At 43.7% G+C, this 20126-nt stretch overlaps 1 non-coding gene across 1 annotated transcript; it reads left to right on the top strand.

Annotated features, from left to right (window-relative positions):
* The first annotated feature begins 12962 nt into the window (after nucleotides 1-12962).
* LOC119948587 lies at nucleotides 12963-13100 on the top strand. Its single transcript, XR_005456973.1, has one exon. It is a non-coding gene; the product is annotated as a small nucleolar RNA SNORA7 (small nucleolar RNA).
* Nucleotides 13101-20126: the final 7026 nt, after the last annotated feature.

The following is a 20126-nucleotide window of genomic DNA, read 5'->3' as shown; positions in this document are numbered from 1 at the left end:
AGGATGGGAGATCAGAGGGAAGGCTGATGCAGTAGTCCAGACGGGATAGGATGAGAGCTTGAATGAGCAGGGTAGCAGTATGGATGGAGAGGAAAGGGCGGATCTTGGCAATGTGGGCGGATCTTGGCAATTTGTGAGCATCGCTCTTTGTAGCTCTTAGATCAACACATTGCTCCAGCATTAATCTCAATTTTGGCCTGTGCTCAGGTGACAGGAAAAGTTTGGGGTGAAGTGAAGTTTTCTGGGCAGAGAATTTCTGTCTTTGAAGCAGTCAACAGCTATAAATCCGACCTGGGAGTCAGGAAACCTGGGAACTAGTTGGAACTCCAGTGCACTGTGTGACACTGGGATAAGTAAGCAGTTAACTTGCCTTTGTCTCAGGGGATGAACATCTCTGCCATTAATTTACCTCCCAGGGACTATGAGAGACTAATGGTACATCTGAAAGAGTCTTGGGTCCTCTGGAAAAAATCGCTGTAACAATACAAAATTTGTGTAGAGAAATGCTTTGTCTAAGGTTATGCTGTTGGGAAAAAAATGCCCAGGACTAGTTCTTGCCTCTCCGGGATGCACTGCCCAGAATGAGGTCTCCTCACAGAACTCCCTCCCTGCCTCCAGTCTCTCCTCTCTCCAGTCCATACTTCACTCAGCTACCTGATTTCATCTTTCTAGAACATTTTTTTCCATACATCTCCCCACTCCTCCAAATCCTCAAACGGTTGCTTATTCCTCAATGAATCAATTAGAAACTCCTGACCACTGACCTTAAGGGATTCAATCTGCTCTCTTCCTTATTTCACTTCTCTCCAACTATATCTCAACTGGCACACTTTGCTCCTCTTAAGCCAAACTACTCACAATGCTTTACTCTCATCTCTCTTACCCCTGACCTCTTGCTCGGTCTCTGCTTCTTGCCTGTACTCTCTCTCCCTCCCCAACCAGCAGATCACTGCTCTCCCCATCTTCAATCATATTTATTGAGCACTTACTGTGTGCAGAGTACTGTACTAAGCACTTGGTAGAGTAAAATATAACAATGTAACAGACATATTCCCTGCCTACAACGAGCTTACAGTCTAGAGGGGGGACCCTCCAGAAATCATATCTCCTCCAGGAGGCCTTTCCTGATTGAATGCTATCAGTCCATCCTACTTCATCCCTCTACTGCGACTTCAGCACTTCCACATCACCTAGGTACTTGGGTGTTCACCTCCGCATAGCACTTACTTGTGAACTTTTCAACTCTATTGTTTCCTAGTACCTGCGATTTATTTCAATACCCGTCTCCATGGCTAGATTATAAACTCTTTGAGGGCAGTGATCACGTTTACTTCTCCTAGTCTACTCTTAGTACTAAATACAGCGCTCTGCCCAGAGTAAATGCTAATAGAGAAGCAGCGTGGCTAGAGAAGCAGCGTGGCTCAGTGGAAAGAGCACGGGTTTTGGAGTCAGAGGTCATGGGTTCAAGTCCCGGCTCCGCCAATTGTCAGCTGTGTGACTTTGGGCAAGTCACTTAACTTCTCTGGGCCTCAGTTACCTCATCTGTAAAATGGGAATTAAGACTGTGAGCCCCCCATGGGACAACCTGATCACCTTGTAACCTCCCCAGCACTTAGAACAGTGTTTTGCACATAGTTAGCACTTAATAAATGTCATTATAATTATTTATTTTAAATAAATACTATCAGTCAGGTGACTGGATGAATGATTGGTGAGGACAGCATATGACATGCTGCTTTCAGGTCCAGCTCTCCTCTGGTAATGTTTGTGGAGGGAATGTGGAGCACATGAACCTATCTGCTGCTCTTGATCCAGCTTTGTTAGGTTCCACGCCTGGACTAGGACACCATGGGCCTTGGAGGTTGCAGGGGGAGTCTTTGGACAATGTGATTACATCACATTGTGCAGTTTTTTGTGTCCCAACCAGAAAATGGGGGTTGTGTGTATTAGGGGTAGGGGGTGTCATCCCTCCGCCCCAGAGAATGAGCCAGGCATTGCAAGACCTCTGGCCCAGTAGTCAAATTGAATCTGCAGACCTTGCCCTCCCCCAATCACTGGAGATATTTTCGCTCCCCAAGACAGAGGAGAGAGCGTTTGTTTCAGGCATTGCCTGACTGGGGGAGTGTCCATGAGGGGAGCAGGAACCATGCTGAGAGGGAAGGAGAAGACTTGGGTGTCAGTCCCTGGTGATCTTGACTTTTGCCAGCAGGGATCACCATCTGGTGTCTGTGCATCTCACTCTCTGGCTTCCTCCCTTACTAAGGCAGAAAACCCTCATCTGGCCATGCTCACGGGGATGGGCCAGGACAGCGAACAAACCCCTGAAGAATCTGCCCACCATCTGCCCAAGCTCAGGCAGATAGCACGCTGCCTGCTGCAGGCTGCCTTATCCTCGAGGCTGTCTAGGAGGTCACGTGAAGTCAGTAGCAGTGGTCAAGCTAGGGTCATGCCCGGACAGTGGTTGGCAGCTGGAGTGAGCTCCCGGGCCCGCCCCAGTCTGGTCTCCCCTCATCCTGCTCCTTCATCAATCTCCCTTCCTTTCACAGAGCAGAGCAACTTAAAATGGCCACTACACGTGAACAGGGTCAGAGGGGGTGGGAGCTTTTGGGTGATGGTGGCTGCAAGTCAATCCAGCATAATCCCACCTCCTTTAATGTTGCACATGTGCAACACCTAGGAGGGGAAGGTCTGTTTCAGGCACCATGTTGGTAACATCCCAAGTTGCAGCCGGGTTGGTAGAGTCGGGAGGAGGAGCTTGCCAATTGATGAGGCGGTGGCTTGAGTCCTGCATCTCTGCGTGGTGACCAGACTCTTTAGCCTGAGGCCCAGGGCTGCAGCCTCCAAGTAGCATGACCTAGTGGAAAAAGTGTGGGCCTGGGAGTTCGAGGACCAGGATTAATAATGATATTTTTTTGAAGCACTTACTATGCACCAAGCACTGTCCTAAGTGCTGGGGTACATAAAAGGTCCCACATGAGGGTCATAGTCTAAGTAGGAGGGAGAACAGGGAATCGAATTCCCATTTCACAGAGAAGTGAAAGAAGAGACTTGCCCAAGGTCACACAACAGAGAAATAGTGGAGTAGGGATTAGAACCCAGAACCTCTAACTCCCAGGCCCACGCTCTTTCCACTAGGCCACCTTACTTCTGTATATATTAATCTATAAATATATTCCAGGTATATATCAAGTTATATTTTCATTTGGTATACATGAATACTTTAAAGTGGTCATAAGACCTCTTAAACTACAAAAACACCATGGCAAATAAAAGCTACTTATCTGCTATGTGACCTTGGGCAACTCTCTGCCTCAGTTTTCTTATCTGTAAAATGGGGAGTCAATCCTGTTCTCCCTCCTACCTAGACTATGAGCCCCATGTGGGAGAGAGACTGTCGCCCCCCATTATCTTGTATTACCCCAGTGCTTAGTACAGTGCTCACCACATAGTAAGTGCTTAACAATTATTATTATTATTGTTATCACCATTATTATTATTATTATTACTACCTGATAGGGACTGAGCAGGGATCTTCCGAGTATCATTTCTATCCTAGGAGCAGAATACAAGGAGTTTCCCTAGACTTCGCCTGGGGTCAAAAAAAGGTTTCTCATCTGTAAGCAATGCAGGATTTGGGGCGTTGAATGAGTTAAAAGAAACAAGAAAACACCACCCAGTTCTGAGACTTGTAGCCCCTGGATAAGACTTTGGGTGATATTTATCAACATCTGGATGAGAAGGTTGGAAAGTCCCGAATTCTGGGACTTTCCTGACTGAATCAGGGCAAATGGTCATCCTATATAATTGGCACTGGGGGAATTACAGAGAAAGAGCAAAGCATGGTCCCTTAAGGAGTTTACCCTTCTTTATCAGAATTGTTACCAATATTTATAACAAAAGTAGTCATAAAATGCAAGTGGTAGTCTGTAGAGACTCTTCAGTTCCAATTTGTATGAAGTCATAATGAGAAACACCCACAGAATCTTAACAAAGGTAGAAAAGAAACAATTTATTAGCCATAAATTCAACTTGATGCAGAATAAAAGTTCACTGTTATAGCTCGGCTAGGTCATCCTATTCTGAATCTTAAAGTATGAAAGATCTCCATTGCTAAAGGGATACTGTATGGTCAGAGAGAACTGCAGATTTGAGCATAGGCACCCTCAGGCCCCAAAAAACCAAAACACATCAAAGAGAATACTTCATATCATCACCGATTATGTTTCAGAGGATCTTCCAAATCGGGAAGGAGCCCGGCCCCTGAAGGCCATCAAAAGCCTCTAGACTGTGAGCTCCTTGTGGGCAGGGATTGTGTTGGCCAGGTCTTTGGTATTCTACTCTACTAAGCTCATATTAAGTGCTTACATTTCTTCTGTAAAAAGTACTGTATTCTGTACTAGTCGTAGTAATAGAGTAATAGAGAAGCAGCATGGCCTAGTGGGACAGAGTATGGGGCTGGGGATCAGAAGGACCTGAGGGTTCTAATCCTGGATCCACCGCTTCTCTGCGTGTGACCTTGGACAAGTCACTTAACTTCCCTGTGCCTCAGCTACCTCATCTGTAAAGTGGGGATTGAGACTGGGAGCCCTATGTGGGACAGGGACAGTGCCCAACCCAATTATCTTTTATCTACCCCAGCACTTAGTATAGTGCCTGGCACATAGTAAATGCTTAACAAATACCATAATTATTATTAATAGTATTTATTAAGTGTTTGCTGTGTGCAGCCCACTGTACTAAGCACTTGGGAGAGTACAATAAAGAAGGGATGGATGGAGAGGAGGGGATGGATCCTGGAAGGGATGTGGAGGAAAATTGACAGGATTTTCAACAGACTGAATAAGTGAATTTAATTTGGACCGAAACAGGAGGAGGGAGATGGGATGGGAGCTGGAGGGTGCAGTGGGATCCAGAAAGGTTTTTTTTGGAGAGCGTTAGGCTCAGAAGCCAGAGGGGAAGGAGCCAAAGGGCCTTGAATATGTATAATAAATATGAAAAGCAGAATATCTGCCCTCGAAGAGCTTGCAATCTAGTCAGAGGAAAAAATGGGCAAATATTACCAAGTATACACTAAGCAAAAGAGTAAGAATAGATGTATATGATAAAAATAAATGTTAGCAATGGAATACATGAATGACAAATACCAGTGTGGCTTAGTGGAAAGTGAATGGGTTTGGGAGTCAGTGGTTGTAAATTCTAATCCTGGCTCTGCCACTTGTCAACTGTGTGAGTTTGGGCAAAGCCACTTAACTTCTCTGTGTCTCAGTTACCTCATCTGTAAAATGGAGATTAAGACTGTGAGCCCCACGTTGGACAGCCTGATTACCTTACATCTAGCCTAGTGCTTAGAACACTGTGTGGCACATAGTAAGCGCTTAACAAATACCATTATTATTTATTTACTAACGGGGGTTGCTGGGGTGGCATTAGCAAGAAGGAGGGGGATTAGTAGAATGATTCTTGGAGAAGGTGAGAGTGTTCATCTGTACACAGACCCTTACCAGCCTTTCAATTAGCCCCACAACCCCCAATCACACACATTCATTCATCCAACCAACCACCCCACACTTGCTGACTTAGTCACCCCTTCCTAAGAACGCTCACTGAGACACTCCTTCACCACTATAAGCCTCACACTCAGTACACATATGCAAACATTACTTATGCACACACAATTACTCACCAAAGTCATCAAACAAAGGAGCAGCAGATAAGCAGGTAGGCTGGTAGGCAAAACAGGCAAGAGGAAGAAGAAACTGGCACCCAGGGGTGCCATGTTTGTGTTTTTTTTTTTATTTTAGGGAAGTCATTTGAATTTGACTTCTGAAATATATTAGTAATTTTATTCTTTGAACTTCTTTTTTGGCAAAATCCTCATTTGCATAATGTAGAGAAGTTCTGAGACCACAGACACCAAAATTCAGGTCAAGAAAACATTTACTTCTGAAATATCCAGATAATTAAGCCAAAAGGGGATATTTGATTTGAGTCATCTGGATACCTACTTCACTTCTTCACATTTAGAAGCAAAAGTGTGATTTCAAGGAGACATCTAAAGTTTAATCCTTTTTAGGGATTAATCACTTCCCCTCCTTTCTTTTTCTTTTAAAATAAGATGTACTTTGTTGGGACAAGTTAAACTATTCGTTTCCCAAAGCTATCTGCATGCTATGGATTAGGAACATATGGAGTGTCCACTGATTCTTGGTTATACATGTAGAACTTGGATATACCAATGATTTACAACCTCTAGGCAGTTTATCATTCTGCCTGTTTTATGTAGCATTTTATTTCATTTGGAACCTTTGTATAATGATGTAATATGTCACAAGTGAAAATGATCTAATGATAAAAGCCAGTGTATCTATTGCCTGCCATATCATACACCCAGGAGGGAATAAGATTGGGATCAGATTCAAACTCAGATTTAGTAGCCTGGATTGTATGGAATGCTGCTACAGTGCTAGTCTCAACCCGTGTCTTACCTCAGTTAGCTTGCTTGGAAAAGCGGAGCTCTTGCCCCTTTCTAACTGTTACTGGCTCAGCAACAATGTTTGAGGGACCAGGTGACTTGGAACTCAAGATAGCACTGTAGTTGACGCCTGGTGATCTGGTAAAGTAGAGTGGCTTAATGAATGGTGCACGGGCCCGGGAGTCGGAAAGACCTGGGTTCTCATCCCGATTCTGCCATTTGTCAGTGGTGTGACCTTGGGTGAGTCACTTCACTTCTCTGTACCTCAGTTACCTAATCTGTAAAATAGGGATTAAGACTGTGAGCCTTATGTGGGACAGAGTTTGTGTCCAACTCGGCTTGTTTCGACTTCAGAGCTTAGTACAGTGCTTGGCAGGTGCTTAACAAATACCAAAATCATTATTATAATGAAGTTTGTGATGGTCTTTGTTGATTGGTATAGCTGAGTACTAGAAGGTTCAAAGGCCGATTAGGATGAGCACAAATTGGTATTCACAGAAAAAGATGTTCCAGAGGTCTAAAGATTTTAAAGGTAGCCATCCAGCAAACTATGACCTACGGCATTGGCCAGGTGACTGGGAGACCCAAGAGGGTTTTGGGGGTTCTGAGATGTGTGTGTCTCAGTCCTTGCCTGTGCAGGTTTCTAAGAATAATAATATCAGAACAATTCCACCTTAACCAAAGATGGGTTAATTTTATATTCTCTTTTGGAAGGGCAGCACAATAACCAATTTATTTTCCTCAAATTAGTCACACAAATTCTGCACACCTGCTTGCCCTATAAAATCTGTTTCTTTTGAAGGCATTCAATCAGCTCTCCCTCTATCTTTCTAGCCCCCTCGCTCCTACTTATCAATTCTTTTTTCTCATTATTCCCCACCTCACATGCTTCGTTCTTCTCAAGTTAACCTACTCACTGTGTCTTGTTTTCATCTCTCCTGCTGACAGTCAATCAATCAATGGAATTTATTGATCACTTCCTATGTGGAGAGCACTGTACTAAGTGCTTGGGAGAGTACAGTATAACAGAGTAAGTATAGCTGATCCCTGCCCACAAGGAGATTGCAAACTAGAGAAGCATCATGGCCTAATGGAAAGAGAATGGGCTAGCGAGTCAGACGACCTGGGTTCTAATCCTAGCTCTGCCAAGTGCTTGCTGTGTGACCTTAGGCAAGTTACTTAACTTCTTTGTGCCTTAGTTTCCTCAACTGTAAAATGGGGATCAAATACTGGTTTCCCCCTCCTACTTAGACTGTGAGCCTCATGTGGGATAGGCACTGTATCCAACCTGGTTAATTTATATCTACCCCAGCACTTAGACCAGTGCTTGGCATATAGTAAGTTCTTGACAAATATAATAATATTAATTAAAGGAGGAGAAAGACATAAAATATATTACAGACATATGTTCATAAATGCTGTTGGGCTGGGCAAGGAGTGGATACCAAAGTGCTTAATAGGAGAACAGACTCAAGTCATTCATATTTAAGTCAATCGTATTTGAGTGTTTACTGTGTGCAGAGCACTGTACTAAGTGCTTGCACTCATCAATTTAGGTGATACAGAAGGGAGGTCTTAGATAGGGAAGTGAGATCTTAGTTGCTGAAGGCATCTTAGAGGAGATGTGATTTTAATAGGGCTTTGGAGATGAGAGGGGTGATGGAGCTAAGATGAGCACACCCTTGCCCTTGAATTCCCTTGAATTCCCCATCTTCAGAGCCCTTCTGTCCTCCAGGAAGCTTGCCCCAATTAACTTGAACTCTTCCCACTTCATATCCCTTTCTTGCCCCTCTAGCACTTCTGCGCCATCTACACACTTGGTATCTTTCCCCCATTCACCACCTGCCCTAGCACCTTAATGGTAGGAATCATGTCTACTAAATCTTAGTACAGGACTCGGCACACAGTTGGTGTTCAACAAATACGTATGATTGACTGAGTTCATGGTTACCCCTATTTCAATGTGGCAATTTGCGAGGAAATAAAATAACCTTCACCATGCCTTTTTCTTTTAAAGAATATGAAAAGGAAGACATAGGATGTGTGCAAATAGCAGTTCCTCTCTTATAAAACAATCGCTTCCAACTATTCCAGCGGTTTCTCTTCAAAGGTCATACCAAGGGGGGGGGGATGTTGGTGTGGTGGAGGAAGTTTTATCTAGTGGCCCCAGATAGGACTGTGCAGTTAAATGAAACCTTCTTGGGGCTATTTAGCCTCACCATAGCATTTTGGTGCAAAATGAGGGGAGATTGGCTAACTACAATCAATCAATCATATTTATTGAGCACTTACTGTGTGCAGAGCACTGTACTAAGTTCTTGGGAAGTACAAGTTGGCAACATATAGAGACAGTCCCTACCCAACAGTGGGATCACAGTCTAGAGTCACCTGGAAGATATCTAAGGTGCTCTGAGTAGTCACTCAGCCTGAGCCAATTCCCAGGCTAAGAGGGACCCGGAAGCATGGGAAATACTGGGCCTCGCTTATGTCCTGATCTGGTTATGAGAGGGCAATTCAGTTCAGATCCCCTGCAACCTTTCAGGTGAGTGGCTAGTTCACTCCTGGAAGACTTTAAAATGAGAGGGATCAGAGAGTTGGGCCAGACTGGATCACCTGGATCCACCCTGGGATTTATTGGGTTCCTCAGTTCCTGAAGAAACCAGTACGTTCAGGGTTGCACAACTGAACATGTGTCCCAGCTAGATTGCAAGATCTAGGGTGTGGATTGTCATCAACGCCTTCAGTTGTCCTGCCCCAAGTGCTTGGTACAGTGCTCTGCACATAGTAGACGCTCAATAACAACTAATGATTGATTGACCTGAAGTGTTCAAATTTTTGCCCTCTGGCAAACAGCCACACTCAGCTAGCTAAATCTCATCCAACCAGAAAATGGCTGGGGATTTCTATGGGCAAAGAGAAGGGGCCCTCCTCCATTAAGAACATCTTAAGGCTGTACAACACTAAGCATAGGTGCTGATAGATCTCAAACCAAGTATGCCAAAAGCCTTTTCATTATACTGAGCAAAGCGTATGGACTGGGTTGTAGTAGAAAATCAATAGGAAGGGGCTATCTGATAGAGTTCTTTAAAATCAATGATAAGGAGTTTCTGTTTGATAAAGAGTGGGGAGTTGTGTTCAAGTTTTTTTTTTTTAAAATGATACAGGCAGCAGAGTCAAGTAGGGACTGGAATGAGGCCAGAGGCAGACAAGGAGGCCAGCAAGGAGGCTGATGCAATAATCAGGGCAGGATAGGATAAGTGCTTGGATCAGTCTGTAGCCGTTCGGGATGGAGAGAAAAGGGAGGGTTTGAGCAGTGTTGTGTAGATAGAATGGACAAAATTTGGTGGCAGAATGAACATCTGGGTTGAATGAGGGAGATGAGTTGAGGATAATATCAAAATTATGGGCTTGTGAAACAGGAAAGATAGTAGACTTCTAATAATAATAATAATAATGATGGTATTTGTTAAGCACTTACTATGTGCAAAGCACTGTTCTAAGCGCTGGGGGGATGCAAGGTGATCAGGTTGTCCCACGTGGGGCTCACGGTCTTAATCCCCATTTTACAGATGAGGTAACTGAGGCCCAGAGAAGTTAAGTGACTTGCCCAAAGTCACACAGCTGACAATTGGCAGAGCCAGAATTTGAACCCATGACCTCTGACTTCAAAGTCCGTGCTCCTTCCACTGAGCCACGCTAGAATGTAAGTCCGTTGTTGGGTAGGGACCGTCACTATATGCTGCCGATTTGTACCTCCCAAGTGCTTAGTACAGTGCTCTGCACACAGTAAGCGCTCAATAAATCCGATTGAATGAATAGTGTTGTCTACGGTGATGGAAAAGATAGGGGAAAACAGGGTTAGGGTGGGAAGATGTTCCATTTTGGACATGTTTAGTTTGTGGTATAGATTTGGGAATCATCCACAGAGAGATGGTAGTTGAACCTGTGGAAGTGAATGTGTTCTCCAAGAGAGTGGGTGTAGGTAGATAAAAGAAGGGGACCCAGAACTGAGACTCCCACTGTTGGAAGGTGTGGAGGCAGAGAAGCCTGCAAAGGAGACTGAGAAAGAGAGGCCAGAGAAATATGCCTGTCTCGCCAACTAGATTGTAAGTTCTTTAGGGGCAGGGATCCTGACAATCAACTGTATTGTACTCTCCCAAGCACTTAGTACAATACTGTGCATACAGTGAGCACTCAATAAATGCCACTGATGGATTGATAAGTCCTCTTCCAATGAGAGAAAATCCTCATCAGTCCAAGTTTGAGCGGGGAATGCCTTAGCCGCCTCCTCCTCTTTCTCACCTTAAAATCACTGTTGTCTGTACCCCACTGGAACCGTTACTCCCTGTTGGGACTTATCTAAGCCTGATATTTTAGAATGAATAATGAAGAAAATCTGAGATCTGGAAGCTGGAGTTAGAACATGTTATCGAGCACTGGGAAATGCTTCTAGCTCAACAGGATGCAAGAGAGATCAACAAACATCCTTGGGACGGTTATTCAGGAACTGCTTCATGACGAACATATACAAGAAGACATGGAGACATACAAATGGTAATGAATCCCTGCAGATTCAGCTCAGCAGTATGGATTAACATTAGAACTGAAGAAAACAAAAACTATGGATGAGTCTACATCTGGATGAGCTATGGATGAGCCTCGAGAAGCAGCGTGGTTCAGTGGAAAGAGTACGGGTTTGGGAGTCAGAGGTCATGGGTTCAAATCCCGGCTCTGCCAGTGGTCAGCTGTGTGACTTTGGGCAAGTCACTTAACTTCTCTGTGCCTGTTACCTCATCTGTAAAATGGGGATTAAGACTGTGAGCCCCACTCGGGGCAACCTCATCACCTTGTACCCTCCCCAGCGCTTAGAACAGTGCTTTGCACATAGTAAGCGCTTAACAAATGCCATCATTATTATTACTATTATCTGGGCATCCCTACCAACAAACTAAGACTTTCATCGGCAACACAAAACTCAAAGCTGTTGAGAATTTTTCTAGCTAATCAGTACGACGCCTGAGGATATAAATGTACATTTCTGAGCATTGGAGTAAATGCTCTTTACTAACTGACTCCTTAAATTCTTACCACTTTCTTCTCCTACACCCCAGCTCACATTCTTCTCCTAATTGCATCTCACTCCTGATTATTCTATCTCATCTTGTCTCCTGGATTGGAAGGGCTTCCCCCTTCCAATCTGCCAAACAGCTACTAATTTTTTCCTTAACTTCCCATGGTACGTAAGCTAACGTTCTCTGCCAGTCTCCTGTATTAGATTGTAAACTCTTTGAGGGCAGGGTCAGTGTCTCCTGCTTTTGTGGTTTCCTCCCAGGTGTCTAGAACGATTTTCTCCATTCAGTGCACACTCAATACTGTTTTTGGTGATGAAGACAAAGAAAATTGACTTTAAGAAGCCTTCATGGCTTTCAGCTAACTAAGACTGCAAGACCATATCATGATAATGGGGCATCATGCTCCATACCGAGTAGAAGGTCTATAAAGCTTTTTGATAGCTAACCTGCTAACCTTCCCACTCTACCAGTGTCGAGAGAAGCTTCAGGACAATCTCTAGAGTCCAAGTAGGTTGGTAATGGAGTAAAACGGATAACTGAGAGTTGCCTGAACTTCTGAGCAGCAGCTTTTAATTGGGTAATTACACACCAGGATGCAATTTCTATTGTCTGACAACTCCAATGATGTGTAGAGATGTTACTGAGATAAATACTCAAATCACTCGTGATTTTTTCCCCCTCATTTGCTGCCTAACAAAAGGATCCTCTTAACCCCCAAATGCCTGAGCAGGTAGGGCCAATTTTGAAAATGACATTAACCGCATATAGAGAATCATTTTCCTGCAGCCAGTTACTTTGGCAGTCAGGACTGCGTAAACTTCAATTCATCTCTCCAAGAGAGCTGTACAAGTCATAGTATCAGGGATTTTTTAAATGATGAATCATACTTTTATTTGTAGGAAAATATGCGGTTTAAAATCAGCAGAGTTGGATATATTGGTATATCATTCTTTAGACCAGCACTTAGAACAGTGCTTTGCACATAGTAAGCACTTAACAAATACCATCATCATTATTATTATTGATATCTTTGAAGCTTCTTTTCAATTCCATGACAGAACACTGGCTGGCAAGCTCAGAGGTTTTCTTTGCCAGTGGTAATAATTTGAAAAGGAGGATGGTCATTCCAACGTTTAGATGCCTCCGGAGATTAGTAGTCATAGTATAATAATAATGATGGTATTTGTTAAGCGCTTACTATGTGCCAAGCACTGTTCTAATTGCTGGGGTAGATACAATGTAATCAGGGTGTCCCACGTGGGGCTCACAGTCTTAATCCCCATTTTATAGATGAGGTCACTGAGGCACAGAGAAGTGAAGCGACTTGCCCAAGGTCACACAGCAGACAAGTGGCGGAGCTGGGATTAGAACCCATGACCTCCGACTCTCCAGCCCGTGCTCTTTCCACTAAGCCACGCTGCTCCTCAGGGTCACACCTGGAGAGTTTCCAGTACTCTACCAGTCTCGACTACTGGAAGAAGAGTCCAGCAGAGGCATACCCATTTCATTCCTAGCTTGTGCAATGGCTAGTGAGCGGAAGGCAATCCGCTACAAGTCAAAACTCCCCTGTGTTGGGCAGCAGCAGCGTGGGAGAGAGTCGAGGGTGGAGACACAGGTTTACTGCGCGGGAGGAGGCAATGGTAAACCACTTCTGTATTTTTTACCAAGAAAACTCTATGGATACACTACCAAAACTATTTTAGATGGAGGTGAGGCATTCTGGGGTAGATGTCACCATGGCGTCGCTTTGGGTCAGAGATGACTAGACAGCATAAGACAAGTAGTAGTATAGTAGTAATAATAATAATTGGCATTTGTTAAGCGCTTACTATGTGCAAAGCACTGTTCTAAGCGCTGGGGAGGATACAGGGTGATCAGGTTGTCCCACGTGGGGCTCACAGTCTTAATCCCCATTTTACAGATGGGGTAACTGAGGCCCAGAGAAGTTAAATGACTTGCCCAAGATCACACAGCAGGCATGTGGCGGAGTCGGGATTCAAACCCATGACCTCTGACTCCAAAGCCCGGCCTCTTTCCACTGAGCCACGCTGCTTCTCTAGGAGTAGTAGTAGTAATAAGCACTGTGTGTGGCTGTCTCCTCATCTAGACTGTAAGCTCGTGGTGGGCAGGGAACATGTTCCACCAATTCTGTTGTATTATACTCTCCCAAGTGCTTAACACAGTGCCCTGCATACAGTAAGCACTCAGTGAAAATCGTTGTTCGATTAATTGATTGCAGACCACTGTACTAACTGATGGCAAAGAATACCTGCTGTGAGAGGTTAGACATAATAATAATAATATTGGTATTTATTAAGCTCTTACTATGAGCAAAGCACTGTTTTCAGTGCTGAGCACTGCATGCCCTTGGCCCTTAAGGGACTCACAGTTGAAGAATATAAGGTGAGGAGATGGGACTGGTGACAGGCACAATAACGTGTGATGAAAAAAATAAAAAGCTAAAGCAACCTACGACACAATGACAAATATAGAAAATAAAAATCAGTAGGGGACTGTAGTTAGAAGAACAGAATCTCAGGGTCTTTCATGGTTCAGCATCTAAGTGACAGCTACAGGTACCTTATGTGAATGCCACATAAGGTAGTCACTCCTGCCCAAATGGGGCCTAGCAGCGTGAACTGCAGTGTGAGATTATGACTGATGTGTGTCATCACATTATGATACCCCTAGACACATCACAAACAGGGTGATAAGTTATGAACAACTTGGCCCATTATTCCTTAAATGTGACATTCTCTCCCCCTGAAAACAAAATCGTGTTTGAGAGTGATAAATCCATATAGCATCAAGAGGAATCATAAAAGAGATAGGTTGCACCCTACTTCTATAGTCAAATTGAGAATAAGTATATCCCAATTTCTTATTTTTAGCCTCAGATGACCAATTTTCTTCTGTTTTGTTCTGTTGGTAATTCATTTATTTCATTTGGAGGGATATATGAAAATTAACTTTAAGAGTTTAGAGACAAGATATTTCATGACAAACAGCACATACCAACAATCATATTCATATCTTAATTTGATCTCAAATACCAACTTTCAAGTAAGGATTTAAAGGCACTTAACAGACAGCAATAAGCCTTAGAATATTAGGTGTTATTATATCCATTTCAAAGACATACAGAGGCAAATGGCAAATAATTTCGTTATTGAGAAGTCAGTAGAGAACACAGAATAGGATTTAGAAGAAATGACTGCAACTTTCTGCACTCAAGAATAACTTTCATAAGAAATTAACAGATAGTCATTTGAGAAAGGATTGAAATGCCTTTTCCCCACCCCGCAAATGCTATGGGAAATTTGAAAGAGGAAAACAAGAGGCTATATAGCAGGGAAAAACTATCTATTTATCTTGGGTCTTTTTCAACCAGTCAAAACCAGAAATTGTACCTAAATAGACACACCTAACTGTACATAAGGAGAGGTGGAAAGTAAAATACTTTAAAGAAAATGACAAATAAATCACTGGAATAATTTTTGTGAGATTGGCTCCCAAACACAACTTCTTGGAAAGTGAGAAAAAAGAAATGAGGAACACTCTTTTTAAGTGAACAGTTTGCAGAGAATTAAAATAAAGGTGTGAGGTTTTAAGCATTGATTTGGAATCTGTCTGAAGCCTATCTGAAATCTCTACTTTACTTACAAATAAAGGGATTCTTTAAAAACATGTGAATGCACACACATATATACACAAGCAGAACTCAGGATAAACTCTTCCTTTTGAAATTTATGTAAAAGGAGAACCTTGTTTTAAATATTAGACTATAAGGAATGTTGAAGTCTTTTGGAATATCTAAATGCTTCTAGCCGCTTTTATTCATTTTAAAGATGTTCAATTAAAGCAAATTGTGCAGTCCCCTAGTAGCATATACTCTAAGACTTTTGAAGCATTTTCTTCTTTCCATTCCTAGTTCCAGATTTTGCAATTCAGCCCTGTAATTTGCTGCAAGGATAAACCAAAAGTGTACATATTTTCATGATTTTGTTAAAGCTCAATGTTTGCATCAGGATGTGGCAGTGCCAGCTTGACTCATTCAGCCAAGGCATGAGAAAATGGAGGGAGTTCTTGTTTTGCACACTGTAGCCTTGTATTAGAGACATACCCCAGGGTCCAGCCTCCCCACGACATAGAGAACCTGGAGATTTTGTTTAATACCTTACTCCAGGTTACAGTTACGTAATGATACATGCGACCTGGGGGTGTATCCAGTATCGTTTGACGTCTTACCCCAAACTTCACCACTCCAGTGACGCAACCTCCATTGTCCGATGCTTTTCTCTGCCCAAGAGCCCAATCATCCTGGTGTTTCATCTGACTTTACAGGTAAGTAAATTCCTTGCTGTCTTCCTCCCCAGAGGACTGAGGTTAAGCAGTCAATAATGAATGGATCTTGGAGGAACCTCTTCCCGTGGTCGGTGTAAGATTTTTCCAGAGATAGTAGAGACCCCTGAGCAGGTAACCAAAGAAGTTATTGCCCATCCTGTGCTGCCCAGGTGGCACTGGTGGTGGTGGTGGTGACGATGAGGGGGTGGGAATTTGGCCCAGGATGGGTCACTTCATCCAGGGGTTCTACCACCACTACTGCCGTGGAGGGAGGGACAATCAATCAGTGAATCAAAACTATTTATTGAGCCCATACTTATTGCAGAACCTTGTCTTAAGCGCTTGGTTGAGTGCACTAGAGTTAGTTGATACATTCCCTGCCCTCCAGGAGCTTACAACCTTCAGGGGAGACAGACACTAAAATCAATTATAGGAAGGAGGAAACAGTAGAGAATGAAGACAAATGCCTAAAGTACATAAAAATATGTGCATTGGGGTTGATGGGCAGGGGGTGAGTACTGAAGTGCGGCTGTGGGGGAAATAGAGGAAGGAGGTAAGAGATTAATCATGGAAGGCCTTCTGGAGGAGATATGAAGATAGGGAGAGCAGTCATCTGGCAGATTTGACCAGGGAGGGAATTCCGTGCAGTAGAACAGTGCTTTGCACATAGTAAGCGCTTAATAAATGCCATCATTATTATTATTATAGGGAAGATGCAAGCAAGAAGTCGGGGGTAAATAAGCAACAGCCCCAGTAGCCATTTCATTCTGGGCTGGGTCACTGTTACTGCTGCTGCTGGAGCAGCAACTTGAGCGCTTTCCTTGCTGTCGATATCTAGGGCCCGACCACATGGGAGACAGGCCCCCATGTCATCTGGGCTGCCATCAGCTCCGACTCCAGCCGGGGAGGGGCTGAAAGACTGGAAATAAGCGGTCTTGCTAACTTTTAGAATGTTTACTAGTCACCACTATAGCCACAGCTCTGACTTCTGTGGGTCTGAGCCATGAGATGATGATAATAATAATAATAATAATAGTATTTGTTAAGCACTTACTATGTGCAAAGCACTGTTCTAAGCGCTGGGGAGGTTACAAGGTGATCAGGTTGTCCCACGGGGGGCTCACAGTCTTAATCCCCATTTTCCAGATGAGGTAACTGAGGCCCAGAGAAGTTAAGTGACTTGCCCAAAGTCACACAGCTGACAAGTGGTGGAGCTGGGATTTGAACCCATGATCTCTGACTCCAAAGCCCGGGCTCTTTCCACTGAGCCAAGCTGCTTCTCCATGAGATGCCTGGTATCCTAGTTCTAGCATATTTACCATCTTTTTATTTTTGTTTAAACTTTCAATAAATGAATCTGTGATATTTACTGAGTGCTTACTCTGTGCAGAGCCCTGTTCTAAGTCCTTGTGAAAATGCAATATGATAGGGCTACCCTTTAAGCACTTGATATTCACCCATCCTTCAGTCCCATAGCACTTAGGTATACATCTGTAATTTATTTTATACTAATGTTCTAGACTGTAAGCTCCTTGTAGGCAGGGAACATGTCTACCAACTCTGTTGTACTGTACTCTTCTAGGCACTTAATACAGTGTTCTGCACACAGTAAATGCTCAATAAATACCATTGATTGATTGATAGAACCGGTAGATATCATCCCTACCCACTAGCAGCATGTGCGCCTGTCACTCTCCCCCTTCCCCAACCTATTCCTAGATTTTGAGTCCTTTGGTGGCCAGGGACTGTGTCTACATCTCATCCATGTATTCTCTCCTAACACTTAGTACTGAGCTTTGCATATAGTAAGCGCTTAATAAATGCTACTACTTCTACTACTATTATCCCCGCTCTCCCCCCGCCCCTTTCTGTTACTCTGTCTGCTCCAAGGTTTCACACCCGATAGACCCCACTCTATCTATTTTGGATGGCTAGAAATCTTGGTCACCTTAGGCATCAGCTCCAAAACTTTCTGATAATAAGAATACTTCGAATGGTACTTTCCTATGTAACAAGCACCGTTCTAAGCACTGGCGTAGATACAAGTTAATCAGGTTGGATGCAATCCCTGTCCCACGGGGGGCTCGCAATCAAAGTAGGAGGGAGAATAGGTATTGGGTCAACTCAGGTAGTGGAGCCCCATTTTACAGATGAGGAAACTGAGGCACAGAGAAGTGATTTGTCCAAGGTCACACAGTAGGGGAGTGGCAGAGCCAGAATCAGAACCCAGATCCTCCGATTCCCAGGCCCATGCTCTTTCTACTAAGCCACGTTGCTATTCTAGGGAAAGAGGGTAGTTACAGAAGTTTTGCTTTGGTAATGGGGTACATAGTATATCTACAGAAGTGCCCCCCCAAATGAACAAAGGATCTGGGGGAGCCCAACCTGCTACCCACTGGCTCCAGCTCTCTTCTGCAGATGCAGGGACTCTGCCTCAGGCACAAGTCTCCAGAGAATGGGAAGTTGATTTAAATACCCAGTGCCCAGTCTAATACTTTGAAATAAATATTGTATTATCGTCTATCCTTTGACACACAGATACCTTTTCATTTGTGATATACTCCTTTTTGAAGAAAAGAGTTTGAAGTAGTGGTTGCTTGGATTGTTTTCATTTTTGTTGGTCTTTCGTGGTCCTATATTTCAAATTTCTAAGCGGTTTGGAGTATTTTAATCCTTATTTATCCTTCTCAACTCTTAAATATATTTTATATTAAACATGAAAAATATGATTTGTCCCTGCCCACATGGGGTAAACCTAATAACAATACATTTTATTTATGGAGCACTTTTATTTTTCCAAAGTGCTCTCACCTCAGTGATCTCATTCTAGCCTCACAACATCCCTGAGTGGTAGGGGTAGGTAGGTATTGGCCTAGTGGATAGAGCTCAGGCCTGGGACTCAGAAGGACCTAGGTTCTAATCCCGTCTCTGCCACGTGTCTGCTGTGTGACCTTGGACAAGTCGCTTAACTTCTCTGGGCCTCAGTTCTCTCATCTGTAAAATGGGGATTAAGAGGGTGAGCCCCATGTGGGACAGAGACTATGTCCAATCTGATTACCTTGTACCTACCCCAGCACTTAGAACAGTGTTTGGCACATTGTAAGTGCTTAACAAGTACAGCAATAGTGGTAATAATTACTATTATGCAGCGTGGCTCAGTAGAAAGAGCCCGGGCTTTGGAGTCAGACGTCATGGGTTTGAATCCCGCCTCCACCACAAGTCTGCTGTGTGACCTTGGGCAAGTCACTTAACTTCTCTGAGCCTCAGTTCCCTCATCTGTAAAAATGGGGATTAAGACTGTGAGCCCCACATGGGACAACCTGATCACATTATGTCCCCCCCAGAGCTTAGAACAGTGCTTTGCACATAGTAAGTGCTTAACAAATGCCATTATTATTATTATTATTATTATTATTATTATTATTATTATCATTAGGATCAGGAAAGTGAGGCACAGAAAATGGGATTGGCTTGTCCCAGGTCACACAAAGCAGGCCATTGGCAAGGCTGGCACTAGAATCCCCGTCTCCAGTCTTCTCAAAGCATGGTTCTTTCCACTAGGCAACACTATTTCCGTGTCAAGTTGATAGGTCAGTAGGGTGACAAATTTTACAAATTCAGTCCGCAACCTTGCGTCTGATCAACACTAATTATATCTGACTCATTAGCAAGCAAATGCTGGAGGGATTTACTTCTAGAAAATGTTGTCAGTTCAGCATGATAAGAGTGAAAAGAGTTAGGTGGTGTTCCCACAGATAGAGTATTTTTGCTGTGATTGCATCTTCATGCAGGCTTCCTAATTGGCCTGAGTCTTCCCAATTGACAGCAGTAGCTGCCCAGGGGTGAGACTAACCTTATGCTCACTTCCCCATTTCTCATGCCAAAAACCTGCCAGATTTCTGGGCAGTCCCCCATGCCAACCTGCCTTGGGGCCATATACAGAGGAAGCACAGTGGAAGGACAGGGCTGGGTGGGGGGGAAGGCTTGAAATGGTCTCTGTCAACCAGTCAGATGCGTGGGCATCTGGTTTCCTGACGCGGGACAAGTTGTGTGGGGCTCCAAAATGACTTGGTTCTGCCTGCCTGGTGCTATCCCCACTGACATTACACTGGCAAAGAGCATGAATCTTGCTTGCTCTGTGCATGTTTCAATCCAAAAAATGATCTTGCAAAAATGACCTATGAATCAAGTTGACTTCCAAGCTAACCAGAGAAGAGAAGAGAAGGCCTGACAGGAGA

This window comes from Tachyglossus aculeatus, chromosome X4, assembly GCF_015852505.1.
Source record: "Tachyglossus aculeatus isolate mTacAcu1 chromosome X4, mTacAcu1.pri, whole genome shotgun sequence".
Lineage (NCBI taxonomy): Eukaryota > Metazoa > Chordata > Mammalia > Monotremata > Tachyglossidae > Tachyglossus > Tachyglossus aculeatus.
The sequence above is the reverse complement of the archived record's forward strand: the minus strand, read 5'-3'. Positions and strand labels throughout refer to the sequence as shown.